Source organism: Nerophis ophidion, linkage group LG04, assembly GCF_033978795.1.
Source record: "Nerophis ophidion isolate RoL-2023_Sa linkage group LG04, RoL_Noph_v1.0, whole genome shotgun sequence".
NCBI classification, from domain to species: domain Eukaryota; kingdom Metazoa; phylum Chordata; class Actinopteri; order Syngnathiformes; family Syngnathidae; genus Nerophis; species Nerophis ophidion.
In genome coordinates this window covers 62,801,497-62,822,062 of record NC_084614.1, presented here as the reverse complement: position 1 = coordinate 62,822,062, position 20,566 = coordinate 62,801,497, and the positions used below count along the sequence as shown (strand labels likewise).

Sequence of the window (20,566 nt, the reverse complement as noted above, 5' to 3'; positions counted from 1 at the left end):
TTGCTTGCCCACAGATTGCTTTCTCGCCTTGACCCTCTGGTCTGATTAATGATTCATCCAACACGCACATTTAACAAACTCTGGTATCATTTATATTGTTAATTCTACACATCAATTTGCACCACACACTTAGTGTAGCACATACATCCCACATATTCATTATCAGCTTTAATGAAGCTATTGAACTGATTCCTGCTGTGGTGTCGTCGCCTTCCCCCACCGTACGTAACACAGTATCAAGTTTGAAGCCCATATTTGAAAACAGGAGCAGTGCAAAATGTGCAGTGAGACATCTTTTTTTGTTGTTGTATATTGTTTGTGTATCTGGTGATGTGGTGAGTGATGGCAAATTGCAATCGAGGTGTATGTGTTTACATATAAGAAATACTGTGTAATGAGTTTGAAAGAATTACTAAAGGTTAATTGCGTGTCATATTTTTTAAATGATGTAGAGAAGTTGACAGTTTGTAACTTTTGAAAATGTGAAGTGTCAGTTTAAAGGGTTCAATGATTTTTAAAATGGTTTTCTGGATAGACTACATATTCAGGCAGAGTAAATGCAATATGGACCTTTGTCCCTTTTGATAGGCTAGAATACAAGCAATATTGCTGTTTTGCACAAAACAAAAACAAACACAATCTTTGCTATTTTGTACAGGTATAAAGTGACCAATGTTGGCAGTTTGCAGTTTTTAAAACATTTTCAATGTTGGCGTTGTTGAAATGCACAACCCAGTGAACCTTTTGCACTTTTTTTCCTTTTATTAATCACACAGTCTTATTTAAATGTTACAAATTCACTTAATAAAAGACATGGAAATTGAACAGAATAGAATAGAACACTTTATTGTCATCCAACATGAGAGCATGACACAATTACAGGTGGCTACTCTGTTAAGTGCAGTTAAAATACAAGACAAACAATAAATAACATGTCAAAAATAAATACCGGTATGAACAGCAGTGCAGCAGTGAAAAACATTGTAAGCTATTGGGACCGATTAAGTATCCTAATGGCCCACGAGTAAAAATACTTTTTAACTCTCTTTATCCTGCTGGTGTGACCGAAATCTCTTCCCTGATGGCAGCAGGTGCTGACCAGGGTAAGCGAGCAATGTCTTCTAGGGAGGGCGGCGGGCGGCCAGTCATCTTCTCCGCTGTCCTGGTCACCCTCTGCAGGGCCTTCCTGTCTGCAAGAGAGCAGGCAACACACCACACAGTTACGTGGTACATCAGTACTAGCTCAATGGAGGCCCAATAAAAAACATACATACATTTTTACTCAAGTTGGTTCCTCACTAGCACACCCAGGAAGTGGAGTCTCTGCTGTGCCTTTTTGACAAATACTGAAGAGTTGACTGTCCATGTGAGGTCTTTATAAAGGAAGCCACTGTTTCTACACAAGCTCCAAAGCGGAGCCAGATCCGCTCTTGGTCTCTCCGTAGGCTCTTTCATCACTCCCTGTGATCAGGCCCGCCACTGTGGTATCGATAGCGAATTTGACGACAGCGTTCGAGGGTTTGATGACTGGGGACACACTCATTCGTACATAGGGCGTACAAGAGGGGGCTCAACACACAGCCCTGGAGGAAGTGAGTGCTGAGCGACATGGTGGGTTGTCCAGGGTTATTTCCTTAGTTCGTTCCTCCCTTTGTTTGTTCCTTCCTTCATACGTTCGTTCCATCGTTCGTTTTTTCATTCATTATTTCCTTTGATTGTTCGCTCGTTCCTTTGCCAGTTCCATCATCCGTTCTATTATCCATTCAATCGTTTCTTCCATCGTCTGTTTTATCGTGTGTTCTATTGTTTGTAGGTTCTTACATGCATTCATTCGTTTGTTACTTTCTACCCTCCTTAGTTCCTTCCTTCGTTCTGTGTTTGTTTCATCATTGGTTTTTTCGTTTGATCCATTATAACCTAACCTACATCTCTACGGGAAGAGGTTGATGAAACTTTTAGTAAATGTTAGATATGGGATAAGGAACAAATGATTAGATTTTGGGATGACCATCAGGATTCAGGATTTTTCTTTAAAAATTCTTTACCATTCTGAAAAAGGGGCTGGCAGAGGTCTGTACTCTCTGAATGATTTTCTAGTGATGTATTGTATTGATCCGAATACAAGTGCCGGAGGAAGACAGGTCTTGTATTCATGGACACATGCAACAACTTGTCTCTAAACAAGTCAGAGCCTTTTTACTGTCACTCACACACACTAATGACCATCAGAGAGGAAGCTCTTGATTTACAAAGCATGCTCTATGGCGTGTGTCTGTCACAGTGTCTCCTCCACATGAATATTTTGACAGGGGAAATGTGAGCGGCGTAGCGTGTACTTAAACAAAGCTACTAAAGAAACTGTCGGGGCGGTACAATTAGAGTCAGAGTCCCATATTTCCCATGCTTCCTGTCAGACACCAACTCGTCACACTATTCTGACACGTACAAGCACGGTGAATAAATAATGGGCCTATATTGGATGTTCTATTTTGTAGTCGATGTTACAGAGCTTGGATGAAAATAACCGGGTAAAATATTTATCCGGTTTTGTGAATGGTGGCTGCATTGGTGCGCATGAAAAAAAGGTTGTGGATTTTCATTGAGAAACAAAATTCTTCAGAATTGCCCACTTTTGCTTCCTCTTTCGGATGACCGTTGAAGCACAACACAGTTCTCCTCCGGCAGACAGTGTGATGCAGAATTTAGTTTCACCACTCTGTGACTCCCCAGAGGCTCTTTCATAATGTACAGATTACTTTAAGGTCGCTAGGTTGCTGGGTTGAAGCTGATGTGAAGTGATGGTTTTATTTTTAAAGCCCTTTTTTTTTTAGCGTATGAGTCATGCATGCATGGAGGGAAGGAAATACTATATTTGTTTGAAAAACTTGCAACTTTAAGCATTCATTTAGGGGTATTTAAACACACATCTGCACTATCTCCTTTGTTTATGAAATAAATTACCCTTACCTTTTAATAGATATCTTAAATGAAATTATTTATTATAATACTGTGATTAATTAATTAACAGCTAAACTTATTAGTATGTATATATATATATATATATATATATATATATATATATATATATATATATATATATATATATATATATATATATATATATATATATATATTAAAAGTATATATATCCATCTATCCATCCATTTTCTACCGTTTATTCCCTTTGGGGTCGTGGAGGGTGATGGTGCCTATCTCAGGTACAATCGTGAGTAAGGCAGTGTACACCCTGGACAAGTCGCTACGTCGAAGTATATATATATATGATATATTAAAAGTATAATATATATGATACATTAAAAGTATGTACATATGTATATATATACACATATATACACACACACATATACATATATACAAACATACATACATACTAGAAATATATATATATATATATATATATATATATATATATATATATGTATATATATATATATATATATATATATATATATATATATATGTATATATGTATACATATATATATACGAGGTGTTTAGGGCATGTCCAACTGGTAGGAAGCCACGGGGAGGACCCAGGACACGTTGGGAAGACTATGTCTCCCAGCTGGCCTGGGAACACCTCGGGTTCCCCCGGGAAGAGCTGGACGAAGTGGCTAGGGAGAGAGAAGTCTGGGCTTCCCTGCTGAGGCTGCTGCCCCCGCGACCCGACCTCGGATAAGCGGAAAAAGTTGGATATATATATATATATATATATATATATATATATATATATATATATATATATATATATCGCCCGATTGTAGCTGAGATAGGCGCCAGCGTCCCCCGCGACCCCAAAAGGGAATGAACGGTAGAAAATGGATGGATGGAGATATATATATATATATATATATATATATATATATATATATATATATATACACACACACATACATATACACATACACACATATATATATATTGGGACAGCGTGGCGCAGTTGGGAGAGTGGCCTTGCGCAAACCGAGGGTCCCTGGTTCAATCCCCACCTAGTACCAACCTCGTCATGTCCGTTGTGTCCTGAGCAAGACACTTCACCCTTGCTCCTGATGGGTGCTGGTTAGTGCCTTGCATGGCAGCTCCTTTCATCAGTGTGTGAATGTGTGTGTGAATGGGTAAATGTGGAAGTAGTGTCAAAGCGCTTCGAGTACCTTGAAGGTAGAAAAGCGCTATACAAGTACAACCCATTTACCATTCATATATATATATATATAGTATGTATTTAATGTACAGCCATTACCTCTGGGCCGATACTAAGGGCGACTGTGTTGACTATTTTGACGCATGTAAATGATAATATCCAGTACTGTAGTTTTGTGTTTGGATGTGACAATCCGTTTATTTTGAAGCTATCAAATTAAATCAAATGTATGCTATATAACAAAAGTATGCTGACCTTGGCTGGCATATTGATACAGCATTGTCACAAAAACTCACGTCAGTCACGTCACGGCACGGCACATTCGATGACACGCTTTGACACGACACGTTCGAAAACTGTTTGTCTTCCAATCGCCCTGCCCGTGCTCACACCTGGACCCAATTTAAAAGGAGGCTACCATGGTAACCACCCTATATCAACAGTCCCCTCCCTGTCAACACTTCCTGATACTTAACAGGAAGGGGAAGGAGCAATCCAACAAAAAATTAAATTCCCTCTGGGCTGAGGCCAACAATCATTTAAAGAAAATAAAATAAACAATATAAACAAATAAGGACATTTGGCTCCAAAACTCCGGCCTCCAATTGAGAAGGGCAGGATGCCATGAACAATTCAAAATAACAATAACAATGGAGCCACAAATATAAACAAATAATCATCTTTAAGTTTCCTCTTGACTCATCTTCAGTAAAGTACTTATTTCAGGATCCAGGCAACTGACCTCTCAGGGTCCTCCGCTGCGATCCCATACTCCAAGATGTCAGCTGGCCACTCTTCCTCTGTTTCTTCCGAAACTCAGGACCTTCTGTCCATCTTTAGTGAGTCAGTAACTCATCCAATTCAACTTCTGTTGAGGCTTTGTCTGCAGGATTTTGAGTGGTTTTTATGTATCGCCATTGTGTGACATCAGATGTTTGAAATCTTTCCTTTTTCCCCAAACCTCTTTTTCCGACCAAGTATGCGTTGCCTAGCAACGCACTGGTTGTTGGGCAGAGACACATCATGCTTAGTTTTGAAGGGAAGTTCCAAAGTGTAGTGTCCCTTGAAGCTGTCATGTATCTGTCATGACCTTCATGAACTTCAAATCATCTCCAAAAATGTCTTCTGTGTTTTCTGATGACAAGTCGTTAAAATCATGGTTGTATTGATTGTGCGGCAACTCTTCCAGCTTTGATATGGAGATCCTGTTAACAGTAGTAGTGGAGCAGCCAATCTTACTCCTCTTCTTACTGTAATCAGGAAGGCCATTAAATGACCCACCCCAATAGGGTCTTAATGGCATACGGTCCACTTCCATGACTGTTGACCACTTCCCAGGGTTGAAGCAGTTTAGAGGCATTGGTTCCAATCAATAGCTCTACATCGGCTTCAATACAAGGAAGAGTGATGCCATCCAAGAACGCCCATTTAGCCAATTCCTCTTCATTGATGAAGTTGCTTGTCGTTACGGGCATCCTTTTTTGGGTGTAGACCTTGGGAAGGTCGTAGAACTGTTGTTCAGTGAGGCTTGAAATCTCTAAGTCCGTCAGCATGTAACTGGAAACTGATGTTTTTGGGCCCATGGTTAGGAGATTGATTTTAGTTTTTCTTCCTCTCAAACTGAGCTTTGTCATCAAGCTTTCAAAACAAAATGTATCTGTGCTGCCCGGATCCAGGAATGCATAAGTTTGTATGACTGTGTCCTTTGCTGGACTTTATCTGTACAGGCAGAATTGACAGAGTTCCATTTCTGTTACCAGCCCCCTTTAGTCCACATGTTTGTACAAATATTTGTGCATTAATCACAGATTGTTCCCTTGCCTTACTTTGGGTTGGAATGATGGTGCTTGCTCTTTCCTTCTGACCAATATGAGGCAGACTTGGATGGTTTAGCTTGCATACCTTGCAGGTCAAGCCCTTGTCACAATGCCTGCTAAAATGACCAACATGAAGACACCCAAAACAGATTCCTTTCTGTCTTATGAAAGTTATTTTCTCCTTGTGGGTCTTCTCCTCCAACTGAGGACACTGGTCAAGAGGATGATTTTTAGAGCAGCAAATACAGGCGTTTGTGGTACGAGCAGGTGCACTTTTCTTTGGAGCAGGTTTGAATCTGGTTTGATTTTCTGGTTCAGGGGTTTTGATAATAGTTGTGACAAAACTGCTACCTTGGAATTTGGGTTTACCTTGTGATTTTATTCCTATTACAGGGTTGCTTCCTGTACTTTGCGGTGCATTCTGGATTTCTCCAAAGACTGGGTCTGAGACAATTTTCACCTGTCGCTCGAAGAATGCAACGATGTCTGAAAACTGAGGTCTGCGATGGTGGTTTTCCATTATGTTGCATGCAGAGACTCTCCAGCTTTCTTGCAGCTTGTACAGCAGCTTGAAGATCAAAGTTTTCATGTTAGCTGGCATATTAAGTTCTTGCATGTACTCCACAATTTCCACGGCAGTGCAACATTCTCGAGGGTACAGTGAGTAGGCTTGCAACGCTCGTACATCTTCGGACTTTACCACAGGCCAGTTAAACACTTTTTCATGTAGGCTGCTGTAATCTGGTACTGGTCACCAGAGTGTTTTTCCAATAAATACTTTGCCATCTCGTATCCTCTTTCTGGGGGCATGTGTTGACAGCTACGCACCAGTTCTTTAGGTTGAACCCTAGTGTACATTTCCAGATAGTACAAACAGTCTCCTTTGTTGCTTGCGTTTTTCTCAATGCATTGCACAAATGCTCTGACAAAGGTTCTGTACAGTATGGATCACCGTCAAAATAGGGAATCTGCCTTGGTGGCAGTAGATAAGATCTTTTCAACGACATTTGCAATGTTGCGATCTCATTTTGCCTGTGCAATAAATTATGTAAAGTGGGGGTGCCATTGTTTGGAGGGGAAATGTTAGTTTGCCCTTCTTGCTGTACAAGGGGTTCCAAGTGGGTTGTAAGGCTATGGTCCTGCATGGTATTCTAAAAGACCTGCTGCTGGTTTGGTATTGAAAGTGGTGGTTGTGGTTGTACCTGTATGGGTTTAGGGTGCGAAAGCAATGACTGTTGCTCTTGCCAAAATGCGGGTGGTTGGATGGGAGGTGATGTCCTATATTGTAGTTGCCGTGCTGTTAATTGTTGTTGCTCAGATGGATGGTGTAAAAACTGTGGTGGAGGTGGTGGTGAAGCTTAGCTTGGCTGCTGCTGTGTGAGGGGTTGATAGTCTGTAGCCAGGGGGTTGAGAGCGACTGGTGGTTCCTTGGTTCTCTTCAAGTAGGATTGCATGCCATCAGATGCTGTATGGGAGGAAGAATGAAGGCTGGAAGCTTTTAAAACTGCTAATTTTTTATCAGCAACTGCCAATTGAGCAACCAGGTCCATCATTTATTTTTTTCTTTCTGATTCTTTCCCTCTCCTCTTCCAATTTCCTTTTGATCTGTGACTCCTCTTCCAATTTATTTTTGATATTTTCTTCCTCCTCTTCCAATTTCCTTTTGATCCTTTCTTCCTCCTCTTCCAAGGCATGTTTTTCTTTTAGAGCTGTAGAACGGACAGTGAGGGCAGCCCTTTTGGCCTCTGCCAGTCTGCGAGCTGAGGAGGTGCTTGATCTACTAGAACCAGAGTGTGTGTGACTCCCATGTAATATGTGACTTGTAACATTACTAATGCTATCATTTGGATTAATTTTGTTTTCCAAATCTTCAATATTTTCCAGGGTTGGTGTTTTTATCCAGGTGTTAACATGCTCAATAATCAATCAATCAATCAATCAATCAATGTTTACTTATATAGCCCTAAATCACTAGTTTCTCAAAGGGCTGCACAAACCACAACATGAACCACCACGACATCCTCGGTAGGCCCACATAAGGGCAAGGAAAACTCACACCCAGTGGGACATGTACATTGATTAATTTGTCTTTGTACCATTTTTTGTGTTTGATTTGGTCCTCTGTAGGTAGAATAGGTAGGAGGGATTGGTGTGCACTTGCAGCTTCCTTTATAACATTGAGATATTTTGGGAAAGCAGATTGCACTTCCATTTTGTCCTCTCCATTTTCTATCATTTCCATTATATGTTTCTGCATGGTGCTTGCCTTGTTTAATTTGGATCTTCTCTTCTTCTGAAGTGTTTTAATTCTGTGCATTTGGGCTTTTGGTGTCATTTTCACTGTGCATTTTTTTACATCAGATGTTTGATCTGTGTCCACCTGTTTTTCCATCTCTCCAGGCTGTGACTGATTTTCAGTCAATTCTGACAATTCAGCCTGTGAGGGTTCCATTTGACCTTTAATTGTGTCACCAATTGAATGCGTTACATTTGACTCCATGAACGCATGATCCAGGGGCGTCACTAGACCTAATACTGTACTGGGGCACACTTGGGGCACAAATAATTCATGTGAGCGTGCAAAGCGCGCAAGCAAAAACATTTTTAGCACTTATTTATCATAAAAAATACATACATAGTGCTTTAAACTATGAAATCATATCAGATTATGTTGTAAGGATCTTTGATTAACCACCTGAAATTAACTAATGCATTTGACCTACTTGTGCACTTTTTTACTCCAGACTTCTAAACTGCTACTGGTAAAAGCAAAAAGGAACAGCAATGAATCTTTTTGAAATATATATTGCAGTAATCATTTGCAAATTTAACATCTACGAAAGTAAAACAAAAAATAAAGCACCCCTACATCTCTGGGTTCTTTTATATTATTTATTTTCCTTTTATGGCAATGTGGCTAATCCTATTTCAGATACACAAAACTATAAAATATACACAAAACAATAGAGCCACAGTAGTAGAATAAATGAACAACTGTTGTGTGTCTGTTCAGGGAATCATTTTCTGAGAAGTAAACTGTAACGTCTCGTTTTCATTTTTGCAAAGTGGTCAATCACTCTGGACAGACATGGAAATATTACAGTAACTGTTATACAGTTGACCAGTGATTCCCAACTGGTGGGTCGTGACATAAAAGTGGATTGTGTGTCATTTTCAGTGAGTTGCAGTCAGATGTGTGCATGAACGAAAAATGTTTAGGGAGAAAAAAATCACATTTTGGCAACAAAACCAGATATTTTTAGCCATTTTTCTAGTGACTATTAGTGAGTATTTTAGCAAAAGGCAAATCGACTAACAAGTTGGAGGAGGACTCAGGACAGACATGGAAATATATATATTTTTTAAATCTAAATGGGGCAACAAAACCCGATATTTTCAGCCATCTTTCTGAAAACAAATACAGAAATGTTACTATTTTTTCTGGAAACAAAACCAGATGCTTTAGCTGTAGCCATTTTTCTGGTGACAAAACAAGATTATTTTAGTCAAAAGTCACACCGATTAACAAGACAAGTCTACTGTGCTATTTTTCTGTGAAATAAACTTGAATGATTTAAACATTTGGCTCACGACTTGATGATATGGAAAAATGTTTTTCTTCCTGAAGATAAACCATTTGAGAAGCACTCAACTCACACATGCTGACTCCAAATCATCACTGATGCAGAACCAGCAGAAAATAACCAACATTATGTTTCATGTTCATTGGAAATTCCCCCCGACAGCTCGTACAGCAAATGAATATGTTTGTCTTGATACAAGGAATAACGTTAGCTAACTTAGCATCAACTTAAGACAATGATGTTGCCTAGCTAGCTAGGACTTCACTTACATCTCTCATTCCTCGGTGCTTCTTCCCTGCTGCCGGCGAATAACTTTCTGATATCCATCTAGGAGTTACAGTTTGAGTCAAATCAAAATCTAAATAATGTAATTTACAAATTGTTGTTGGCTAAAGTTACCTACCTCACGCAGTTTGTCATCCTCGCTCTCTCTCTCTCTCTCTCTCTCTCTCTCTCAACCGAAGTCTCGATCCACACGTGAATAAATTACCATATTAATTATCCATGTGCTCATTGTTACGTGGAGTGAATACAGTAGCAATCAATTACCATACTAAGTAGTATGTGCGCTGTTGTCTATGTTATGTAGACTTAAAACTCTGAAGCGTTTTTTTTATTGGTGACATTTTTACTGGGGCACTGCAGATCAACAGTGGGGCACGTGCCCCAGTGAAATCTGTCTGGCGACGCCCTTGGCATGATCATGCATTTTCAAACCATCATGTTTGCCTTTTCCAGGATTCATGATTACACACAACCCACAATTCAAAATCAGATCAAATATATGGAAACCTTAATAATGTCACTCAAAACACCAAACATCAAAACCACAATTATTCATTTGCTTTCAATTACAATAAATATTAACCACCAATGCATTGGATTTTTTTTGTTGTTGTTGCTTGTCTTTGTGTGCACACACTGTTATACGGCCATATATTAAAGGCCTACTGGGATGAGATTTTCTTATTTAAACGGGGATAGCAGGTCCATTCTATGTGTCAAACTTGATCATTTAGCGATATTGCCATATTTTTGCTGAAAGGATTTTGGAGAAAACATCGACGAGAAAGTTCACAACTTTTGGTGCTGATAAAAAAGCCCTGCCTTTACCGGAAGTCGCAGACAATGACGTCACAAGGGTGAGGGCTCCTCACATCCTCGCATTGTTTATAATGGGAGCCTCCAGCAGCAAGACGTTTTCGGACCGAGAAAAGTGAAGTGAAGTGAATTATATTTATACAGCGCTTTTCTCTAGTGACTCAAAGCGCTTTACATAGTGAAACCCAATATCTAATTTACATTTAAACCAGTGTGGGTGGCACTGGGAGCAGGTGGGTAAGTGTCTTGCCCAAGGACACAACAGCAGTGACTAGGATGGCGGAAGCGGGAATCGAACCTGCAACCCTCAAGTTGCCGGCACGGCCGCTCTACCAACCGAGCTACCGGTTGGTACCGGTTGGTAATTTGAGCGAGGATGAAAGATTTGTGGATGATGATATTGATAGCGAAGGACTAGAAAAAAAAAAAAAGGCGATTGCATTGGGACGGATTCAAATGTTTTTAGACACATTTACTAGGATAATTCTGGGAAATTCCTTATCTTTCTATTGTGTTGCTAGTGTTTTAGTGAGATTATATAGTACCTGATAGTTGGAGGGGTGTGTCCACAGGTGTCTTGAGGTTGAAGTTGACGGCAGCTGCATGGACAGCGCAAGCTCAGCTGATCTCCGGTAAGAGGCGACTTTTTACTACAGTTTTCTCACCGAAACCTGCCGGTTGACAATTGGTCGGGATCCATGTTCGCTTGACCGCTCTGATCCATAGTAAAGCTTCACCTCCGGGAATTTTAAACAAGGAATCACCGTGTGTTTGTGTGGCTAAAGGCTAAAGCTTCCCAACACCATCTTTCTACTTTGACTTCTCCATTATTAATTGAACAAATTGCAAAAGATTCAGCAACACAGATGTCCAGAATACTGTTTAATTGCGCGATGAAAAGAGACGACTTTTAGCCGCAAATGGTGCCGCGCTAATATGTCCGCTACAGTCCGTGACGTCACGCGTACACGTCATCATTCCGCGACGTTTTCAACAAGAAACTCCGCGGGAAATTTAAAATTGCAATTTAGTAAACTAAACCGGCCGTATTGGCATGTGCTGCAATGTTAATATTTCATTATTGATATATAAACTATCAGACTGCGTGGTCGGCAGTAGTGGGTTTCAGTAGACCTTTAACCAGTGTAGCGCGCTACATACCTTTACTTGATGCTGGCCCGTGACTTTGTTCTTGTCTTCAAAAGATTTTCTTCGGAAAGAGTTCAATATCTTCCAAAAGAGTACAAACTTCAAACAGCGCTGCGCGTCCCAGCGCTGTTCAGCTGCTCCAAACGCCGAGGGCTGTGGCCGCCGTGGCTGTTGTTCGATCAGCGCGTCGTCCTCCGTCTGCCGCTGCGTTGCTCCTGGCTTGAAACGACAATCCCGTCTGCTGTCCTCCCGTCTCCTGGTCCAAACAAGGTGAAACAGGCCGGCCTGTGGCTGAACATCGTCCCCGCGTGCTCTCAGCTGCTGCGCGTTGATGCAGTCTATTTACTTCCTTTTTCTAATGAAGTGTCCAAATCCCTTTTCAAAATGAATGAAGACCAGTTTTCGACTTAATGTACAGCCCGTACCTCTGGGCCGATACTGAGGGCGACTGTGATGACCAGTTTGACGCGTGTAAATGATAATGTCAAGTACTGTAGTTTTGTGTTTGGATATGACAATCCGTTTATTTTGAAGCTATTACATTAAATCAAATGTATGCTATATAACAAAAGTATGCTGACCTTGGCTGGCATATTGATACAGCATTGTCACAAAAACTCACATCAGTCACGTCACGGCACGGCCCATTCGATGACACGCTTTGACACGACACGTTCGAAAACTGTTTGTCTTCCAATCGCCCTGCCCGTGCTCACACCTGGACCCATTTTAAAAGGAGGCTACCATGGTAACCACCCCGTATGAACAGTCCCCACCCTGTCAACACTTCCTGATACTTAACAGGAAGTGGATGGAGCAATCCAACAAAAAAGGAAATTCCCTCTGGGCTGAGGCCAGCAATCAATTAAAGAAAAGAAAATAAACAATATAAACAAATAAGGACCTTTGGCTCCAACATATACTTTTAAAGGCCTACTGAAACCCACTACTACCCACCACGCAGTCTGATAGTTTATATTTCAATGATGATATATTAACATTGCAACACATGCCAATACGGCCTTTTTAGTTTACTAAATTGCAATTTTAAATTTCCCGGGAGTTTCATCTTGAAAACGTCGCGTAATGGTGACGTCACGGGCTGTTGGGAAATATGAGCGCTGCACACACACACACACAGCTAAAAGTCGTCTGCTTTAACCGCATAATTACACAGTATTTTGGAGATCTGTGTTGCTGAATCTTTTGCAATTTGTTCAATTAATATTGGAGAAGTCAAAGTAGAAAGATGGAGTTGAGTAGCTTTAGCCTTTAGCCACACAAACACACGGTGATTCCATGTTTAAAATTCCCGGAGGTGAAACTTTACTATGGATCACAGCGAACATGGATCCCGACCGAATGCCAACCAGCAAGTTTCGATGAGAATATTGTGGTAAAAAGTCGCTTCTTACCGGAGATCAGCTGAGCTTGCCCCGTCCATAAAGCTGCCGTCGACTTCTGTTGAGACGCATTTTTAGTGCCGTCTCACCCGGGCCGGGAGCAGGAAAACAATTCGAGGAGGCAGGAGTTGAGTCAAGTAGAAGTATTTTATTGAACGCAGTCTGCAGAGAGCGGAGATCGTATAGTACACTTGAACAGTAGTACCAGGAAAACCCAAAGCGATCTGTCTGAGAGTTTGTTGTACAGCAGCTTATATACACTGTGCCAGTAGTTATCTGATTGGTCAGTCTACTGACTGACGTCAGTTGCTATGTGTCTCGTGTCTAGGAACCACTCTTGGTTTCCTGTTAAGTTGGTTGTTGCTCAAGCATCTGTTTCCTGTATGTGCAGTGTTTGCTTGGTTTCCTGTTATGTTCGTTATTGTTCAAACATCTGTTTCCTGTAGGTACAGTGTTTGGCACACTGAGCCAAATTGAGGTCAGGACGTTTCCTGTATGTTTGGTCACTCTGAACTCTCAGACAACTCTCATTACTTCCCTGAGACATTGGCGTCAAGACACCCGTGGACGTACACCTCCGACTATCAGGTACTGTTAAACTCATTAAAACACTAGCAACACAATAGAAAGATAAGAGATTTCCCAGAATTATCCTAGTAAATGTGGCTAAAACATCTGAATCCGTCCCAATGCAATCGCGTTTTTTTTGGTTTTTTTCTAGTTCGTCGCTATCATTATCCTCAAACACGAAGCTTTCATCCTCGCTCAAATTAATGGGGAAATTGTCGTTTTCTCGGTCTGAATAGCTCTTTTTGTTGGAGGTTCCCATTATAAATAATGTGAGGATGTGAGGAGCCCTCACACGGGTGACATCATCGTCTGCGACTTCCAGTAAGGGCAGGGCTTTTCTGTTAGCGACCGAAAGTCCCGAACTTTATCGTGGATGTTCTCTACTAAATCCTTTCAGCAAAAATATGGCAATACCACGAAATGATCAAGTATGACACATAGAATGGACCTGCTATCTCTGTTTAAATAATAAAATCTCATTTCAGTAGGACTTTAATTTATATAAATACAAATAAATTGCGTCATGCATTTTTATTTTGTATTTATTTATTTATTAGATTTTTTTTTTTTAATCCTCCAATTCAGTGGTCCCGGTATCGTGCCGCAGAAGAATTTTTTATTCATTCTTATTAAAAAAAAAATTAATTCGACATAAAAAACACAATATACACTTACAATTAGTGCACCAACCACAAAAACCTCCCTTTTTCATGACAAAAAAGTCCCTTTTTCATGACAAAGAAAAAAAAAAAAGATTCTCGCTTTGCTTGACATTTTTAAATCTAGGAGAGACAAAACTCAAATAGAATTTGAAAATCCAAGACAATATTTTAAAGACTTGCTCTTCATTTGTTTAAATACATTAATTTTTTTTATTTACTTTGCTTCTTATAACTTTCAGAAGGACAATTTTAAAGAAAAAATACAACCTTAAAAATGATTAGGATTTTTAAACATATATGCCTTTTTAACTTTTAAATTCCTTCCTCTTCTTTCCTAACAATTTAAATCAATATTCAAGTAATTTTTTTTTATTGTAAAGAATAATAAATACATTTTAATTGAATTTTTCATTTTAGCTTCTGTTTTTTCGACGAATAATAGTTGTGAAATATTTCTTCAAACTTATTATGATTAAAATTAAAAAATAAATGTTGTGGCAAATCTAGAAAATCTGTAGAATCAAATTTAAATCTTATTTCAAAGTCTTTTGAATTTCTTTCAAAATGTTTGTTCTGGAAAATCTAAAAGAAATAATGATTTGTCTCTGTTAGAAATATAACTTGGTCCAATTTTTTATATATTCTAACAGATTGGATTTTAACCTATTTAAAACATATCATCAAAATTCTAAAAAATAATCTTAATCAGGAAAAAATAATAATAATGCTCCATAATTGTTTTATTTATTTTTTTCTAAATTATTTTGAATTAGCTAGTTTTTCTCTTAATTTTTTTCGGTTGAATTTTGAATGTTAAAGAGTTGAAATTGAAGATAAACTATGTTTCAAAATTTAATTTTCATTTTTTTGTGTGTGTGTGTTTTCTCCTCTTTTAAACTGTTCAATTAAGTGTTTTTTTTTCATCATTTATTCTCTGAAAAAAACCTTCCGTAAAAATAAAAAAATGTACGACGGAATGACGGACAGAAATACCTATTTTTTTTATATACTTAGATTTATTTATTAAAGGTAAATTGAGCAAATTGGCTATTTCTGGCAATTTATTTAAGTGTGTATCAAACTGGTAGCCCTTCGCATTAATCAGTACCCAAGAAGTAGCTCTTGGTTTCAAAAAGGTTGGTGACCCCTGCTCTAGAGGAAGTATCATCTCCCAGACGTTTTTACGAGAACATTATTAATAATTGCAACAGTTTAGAAGGCCTGTCAAATACATTTGAGAGACTACCAGGTCTGCCCTTTCTTCTGCTGTCCCGGCGGGAAGGACATTTTAAAATAATATTTTGTTCTTTGCCCGGCAGAATAGCTTTCTGTCGCTCTCAGAAATAACAGAGCTTAATTTGACATCAGTTTGACATATTAATCTTTATTTTTTAAATCCAGGGCTTCAAAAGAAATAGTACCTATGTCTGGACTGTTGATTTTTGGCTTAACAGCATTACTAAACTATGCAGACCTAAAAACCAGTGAAGTTGGCACATATTTTTGGCAAACATTAGCTCATTTGGAATTTGATGCCTGCAACAAGTGGCAAAAAGGACTGAGAAAGTTAAGGAATGCTCACCAAACACTTATTTGGAACATTCCACGGGTGAACAGGCTAATTGGGAACAGGTGGGTAATTCACAAACAAGGAAGGGGCGAGGGTCACCACTCTGTGAACAAATGCGTGAGCAAATTGTGGAGCAGTTTAAGAACAACATTTGTCAACGAGGTATTGCAAGGAATTTAGGGATTTTACCATCTACGGTCCGTAATATCCTCAAATTCAGAGAATCGGGAGAAAGCCCGGCCCGTGACCTTCGATCCTTCAGGCGTGACTGCATCAAAAACCGACATCAGTGTGTAAATGATATCACCACATGGGCTCAGGAACACTTAAAAAGCCACTGTCAGTAACTACAGTTCATCGCTGCATCTTTAAGTGCAAGTTAAAACTCTACTATGCAAAGCAAAAGCCATTTATCAACAACACCCAAAAATGCCGTGGCTTCTCTGGGCCTAAGCTCATATAACATGGACTGATGTAAAGTGTAAAAGTGTTCTGACGAGTCCACATTTCAAATTGTTATTTGAAACTGTGGGCGTCGTATCTTCTGGACCAGAGAGTAAAAGAACCATCTGGATTGTTATAGGCGCAAAGTTCAAAAGCCAGCATCTGTGATGGTATGGGGATGTATTAGCATCTGTGAAGGCACCATTAATGCTGAAAGGTACATACAGGTTTTGGAGCGCCATTTGTTGCCATCCAAGCAACATTATCATGGACGCCCCTGCTTAATTCAGCAAGACAATGCCTAGCCATTTGTTACAACTGGCTTCATAGTAAAATTGTGCTGGTACTAGACTGGCCTGCCTGTAGTCCAGACCTGTCTCCCATTGAAAATGTGTGGCGCATTAGGAAGTGTAAAATACCACAACGTAGACCCCGGACTGTTGAACAACTTAAGCTGTACAGCATGTTATGGATTTGCAAGAGGAGTGACGGCAAACGGACACTACGAAGCTCTATGTTCAATAATGTATTATATCTAGTAAATACATATATATATAATAAGAAATAAACAATACTAAACTAATAAGATAACCCAAGTAAATGGAGTGTGTCAAACCCAAGTGCGAATGTGTGTTACTATGTTTGTAGATTAACTGAAGTGTGTGTTACGTAAATGTTGAATGAGAAAGCAGACGAAACCAAAGACGGCAAGGCAGAAGGAGTCCAAATTCTGCGAGGGGTTTGTGGGGCAGAGAGAGCGATGTCAGAGTCCGGGGGCGAGCGAGGAGTCGGGAAACGAGGGAGGCAGTCCAAATCCAGGGGCAACGGAAGGGAAACACTACGGAAAACACGGGAGAACAAACAAGGATGTCAGAACACGAGGGAAAAGCGCAGCCTGGGAGCTGGTGGAGGGGCAAAGGTTAGGGCCAGCCTGGGAGCTGGTGCTAGCTCGGAGGCTAGCCTGGGGACAGGTACTAGCTCGGAGACTAGCATGGGGACAGGTGCTAGCTTGGAGACTAGCCTGGGGACAGGTGCTAGCTCGAAGGATAGTCTTGGGACTGGTGGCTGCGGCTGGGAAAAGCGGAAGGCAGGTGGGATTTGTCTGGCAGGGGGTAGCCCGCCACCACACCAGCACAACCACCAGTACTATCCCCCCCTCCTCCAAAAGCGGATGCCAAATGCTTCCTGCTGACTGAGGAACAGTCTCTAAGGGTGAGAGGAGGGTGTCCAGGCGACGAGAAAATTCCTCCTTGCTCATATTGCTACTAAACATCCCCTTCCAAGACATTTCGACAGGATAAGACAAATCCTCTAGTTTGGTGCGGAAAAAAGAAAAAGACATGGTGAATGGGGCAAAAAGAGGAAGGAAAAAAATTAAAATAAAATAGAATTCACAGGGGGCGAAACTAAAGTCACTGGGGGCGGGACTAAGAAACTGTACCGTCGGGTCCTTAATAATTCTTGGCGGGAACTTACTGTTATGGATTTGCAAGAGGAGTGACGGCAAACGGACACCAGGAAGCTGTATGTTCAATAATTTATTATATATAGTAAATATATATAATAAGAAATAAACGATACTAAACTAAAAAGATAACCCAAGGAAATAAGAGTGTGTCAAACCCAGTGCGAATGTGTGTTACTATGTGTGTTGATTAACTGAAGTGTGTGTTACTTTAAATGTTGAATGAGGAAGCAGACAAAACCAAAGAGGGCAAGGCAGAAGGAGTCCAAATTTTGAGAGTGGTCCTTTGGGGCAGAGAGAGAGAGACGTCAGAGTCTGGGGGCGAGCGAGGAGTGGGGAAACAAGTTAGGCAGTCCAAATCCAGGGGCAACGGAAGGGAAACACTGCGGAAAACACGGGAGAACAAGCAAGGATGTCAGAACACGAGGGAAAAGCGCAGAGAGAGAGAGCATAAGCCTCACGGTATCCGATTAGAGAAACTAAGTTCCCGCGCCGATCCTTGGGTCCACTGGTCCTTTATTGAGCTTGCCTTCAACAGTACCAGGTGAGCAGATTGGTAAATGAGTGCTGGCTTTTCGCTGCGTGGGCGTGCTGCGCTCAGCGTGAGCGGGGGCGTGTCCGGGTGCGCTGTAAGCGGGTCCTCTGGGTAGTCCCGCAGCGGAGGGAGAAGTAGACTGCGTGTGTGCCGCAACACATCAAGCAAGAATGGGAAATATTTCCGCCTGAAAGGTCAAAAAATTGGTCTCCTCATTTCCCAAATGTTTACTGAGTGTTGTTAAAAGGAAAGGCCATGCAACACAGTGGTAAAAATTACTCTGTGCCAACTTTTTTTGCAATGTGTTGCCATTAATTTCTGAACATTAAATAGTCTGTCTTTGCAGTTTGTTCATTTGATTATAAATTGAAAAGGATTTGCAAATCATTGTATTGTGTTGATTTACCATTTACACAATGTGCCAACTTCACTGGATTTGGGTTTTGTATTTGCCAGTCATTCCCAGCAAAATGGACCCACTAATAATTCTAAAACGTCCTCATGTTTCTGTTTTACTTTTATCCCCATCTCGCTCATTAGTTATTCCCCCCCCCATCCCAAATGCTGCCTGCGAGCACAATCCCAGAACAAATTAGGATAGTCCCCTGCGATGGAAACTGCTAATGTCATTTCCAGGAGACCAACATCGGCTACAATCCCAATGAGGTTATGTATGATATCTTCCCGGTAGGCACACCCAGGAGCACAACTCCAGGATGTAAATCAAAAGATTTGTTGTTAGATGATGAAGCTAAAGTATTATATTATTTCTATTAAATCAGAAGCATGCAAAACAAAAATAGAAATATGCACCTACGAGAAAGATCAAAAACACATGCATGAAGGAGGATCAGATTGCACCAGCTCCCAAGATCAATTCCACGCTTACACCCCATCAGTCACAGCAATTATGAATTCCATTACCAGAGATGCCTTGTCGACAGAGAAGGCACCTCTGGATGTTGTTCATTACAAAATGCGTCTGCACAGCTATGCACCTATAGTCTTCTCTAATAATGTAACCTCTCCATTACATATAAGAGAGAGGAGAGTGGAAGGAAGGGATAGGAGAATGTGAAATAAAAAGGAAGCAAGGAAGGAGTGTAATGAGGACTTTCTGATTGTCAGCAAGCTAATAGATTTTTTTTTTTTTTTTTTAAACATCACCCCTTTACCTAACAATGGCTTTAGTTTAGCCTAGGAGGAAATACACCACAGGTGAGATGGGAAAAGAAAAAACAGGATAAATGAAGTGCAACACTCAGGGCTAATGTCTTCTTGAAAAATCTACAATTTTACACACCGGCAGTTCTAAGTAGCAGCGGGCGGCAAAATGAAACAAACTGAACTTTAAAGTTAGGACGGCTCCACAATAAAGCCGCAGAAAGAGAGAGAGAGAGAGAAAGACAGTCAGGAAAGTTCCTAATGCCCAATCATCCCCTATACACTATTTATGTGTATCTTTTTTTGGGAGGGGGGTTCTGTTTAGCCTCATTTGGTCCAATTACAGATGCCTGGCAGAGGCTATAGAGGGACAATTTATACTTGAGGGGCTGTTCTTGTGAACACTATGTATACGGATCACTGCTGAACTTGTGTATTTAGCAAGAGTTCCTTGTCCGCTAAATGGACACCACCTTTAGCGGGTGGCATCCACTAGCAGAGTAATTATTGCTGCTCAAACAGGCTTCAGAGTCACCTCAGTGTAATGAGGAAGCTCATTTTAGTCAGCCTCTGCTTCACTTGATACACCAATTTACAAGTACTGCTGTTGTTATTGTTATCAGTTGCTGGTGCATGTAAATAGGAGCATAGGACCAGGAAAATAGGTGAATGGATGCACAGGCAGACACTAAGATACATGGCGAGATGGGTGTGAATATGAACCAGTGGAGAGATCTCCCGTCCAAAGGCAACGCAGTAACTCAATTTTGGTCAAAACTGAGCTAATAATAATTTTGGAGTTCCTAGGTGATATGCTTTACATTAGTGTATGCGATATTGTAATTTGTTCCGTAAGTAAGCTGTTACGCGCATGGCAGGACTTAGCAACTACCACATAACCGCGTAGATACAACAGAAAAACCTAGTATCTCAAGGGACCA

General features: G+C 40.4%; 1 long non-coding RNA gene across 1 annotated transcript in view; it reads right to left on the bottom strand.

The window, feature by feature from the left end:
• Nucleotides 1–857: 857 nt before the first annotated feature.
• LOC133550585 (uncharacterized) overlaps nucleotides 858–20,566 on the bottom strand; it is a 39,492-nt gene continuing 19,783 nt past the window's right edge. The window contains exon 3 of the long non-coding RNA XR_009806325.1: nucleotides 858–1,190. This is a non-coding gene — a long non-coding RNA (uncharacterized LOC133550585). The remainder of the gene's footprint in view (nucleotides 1,191–20,566) is intronic.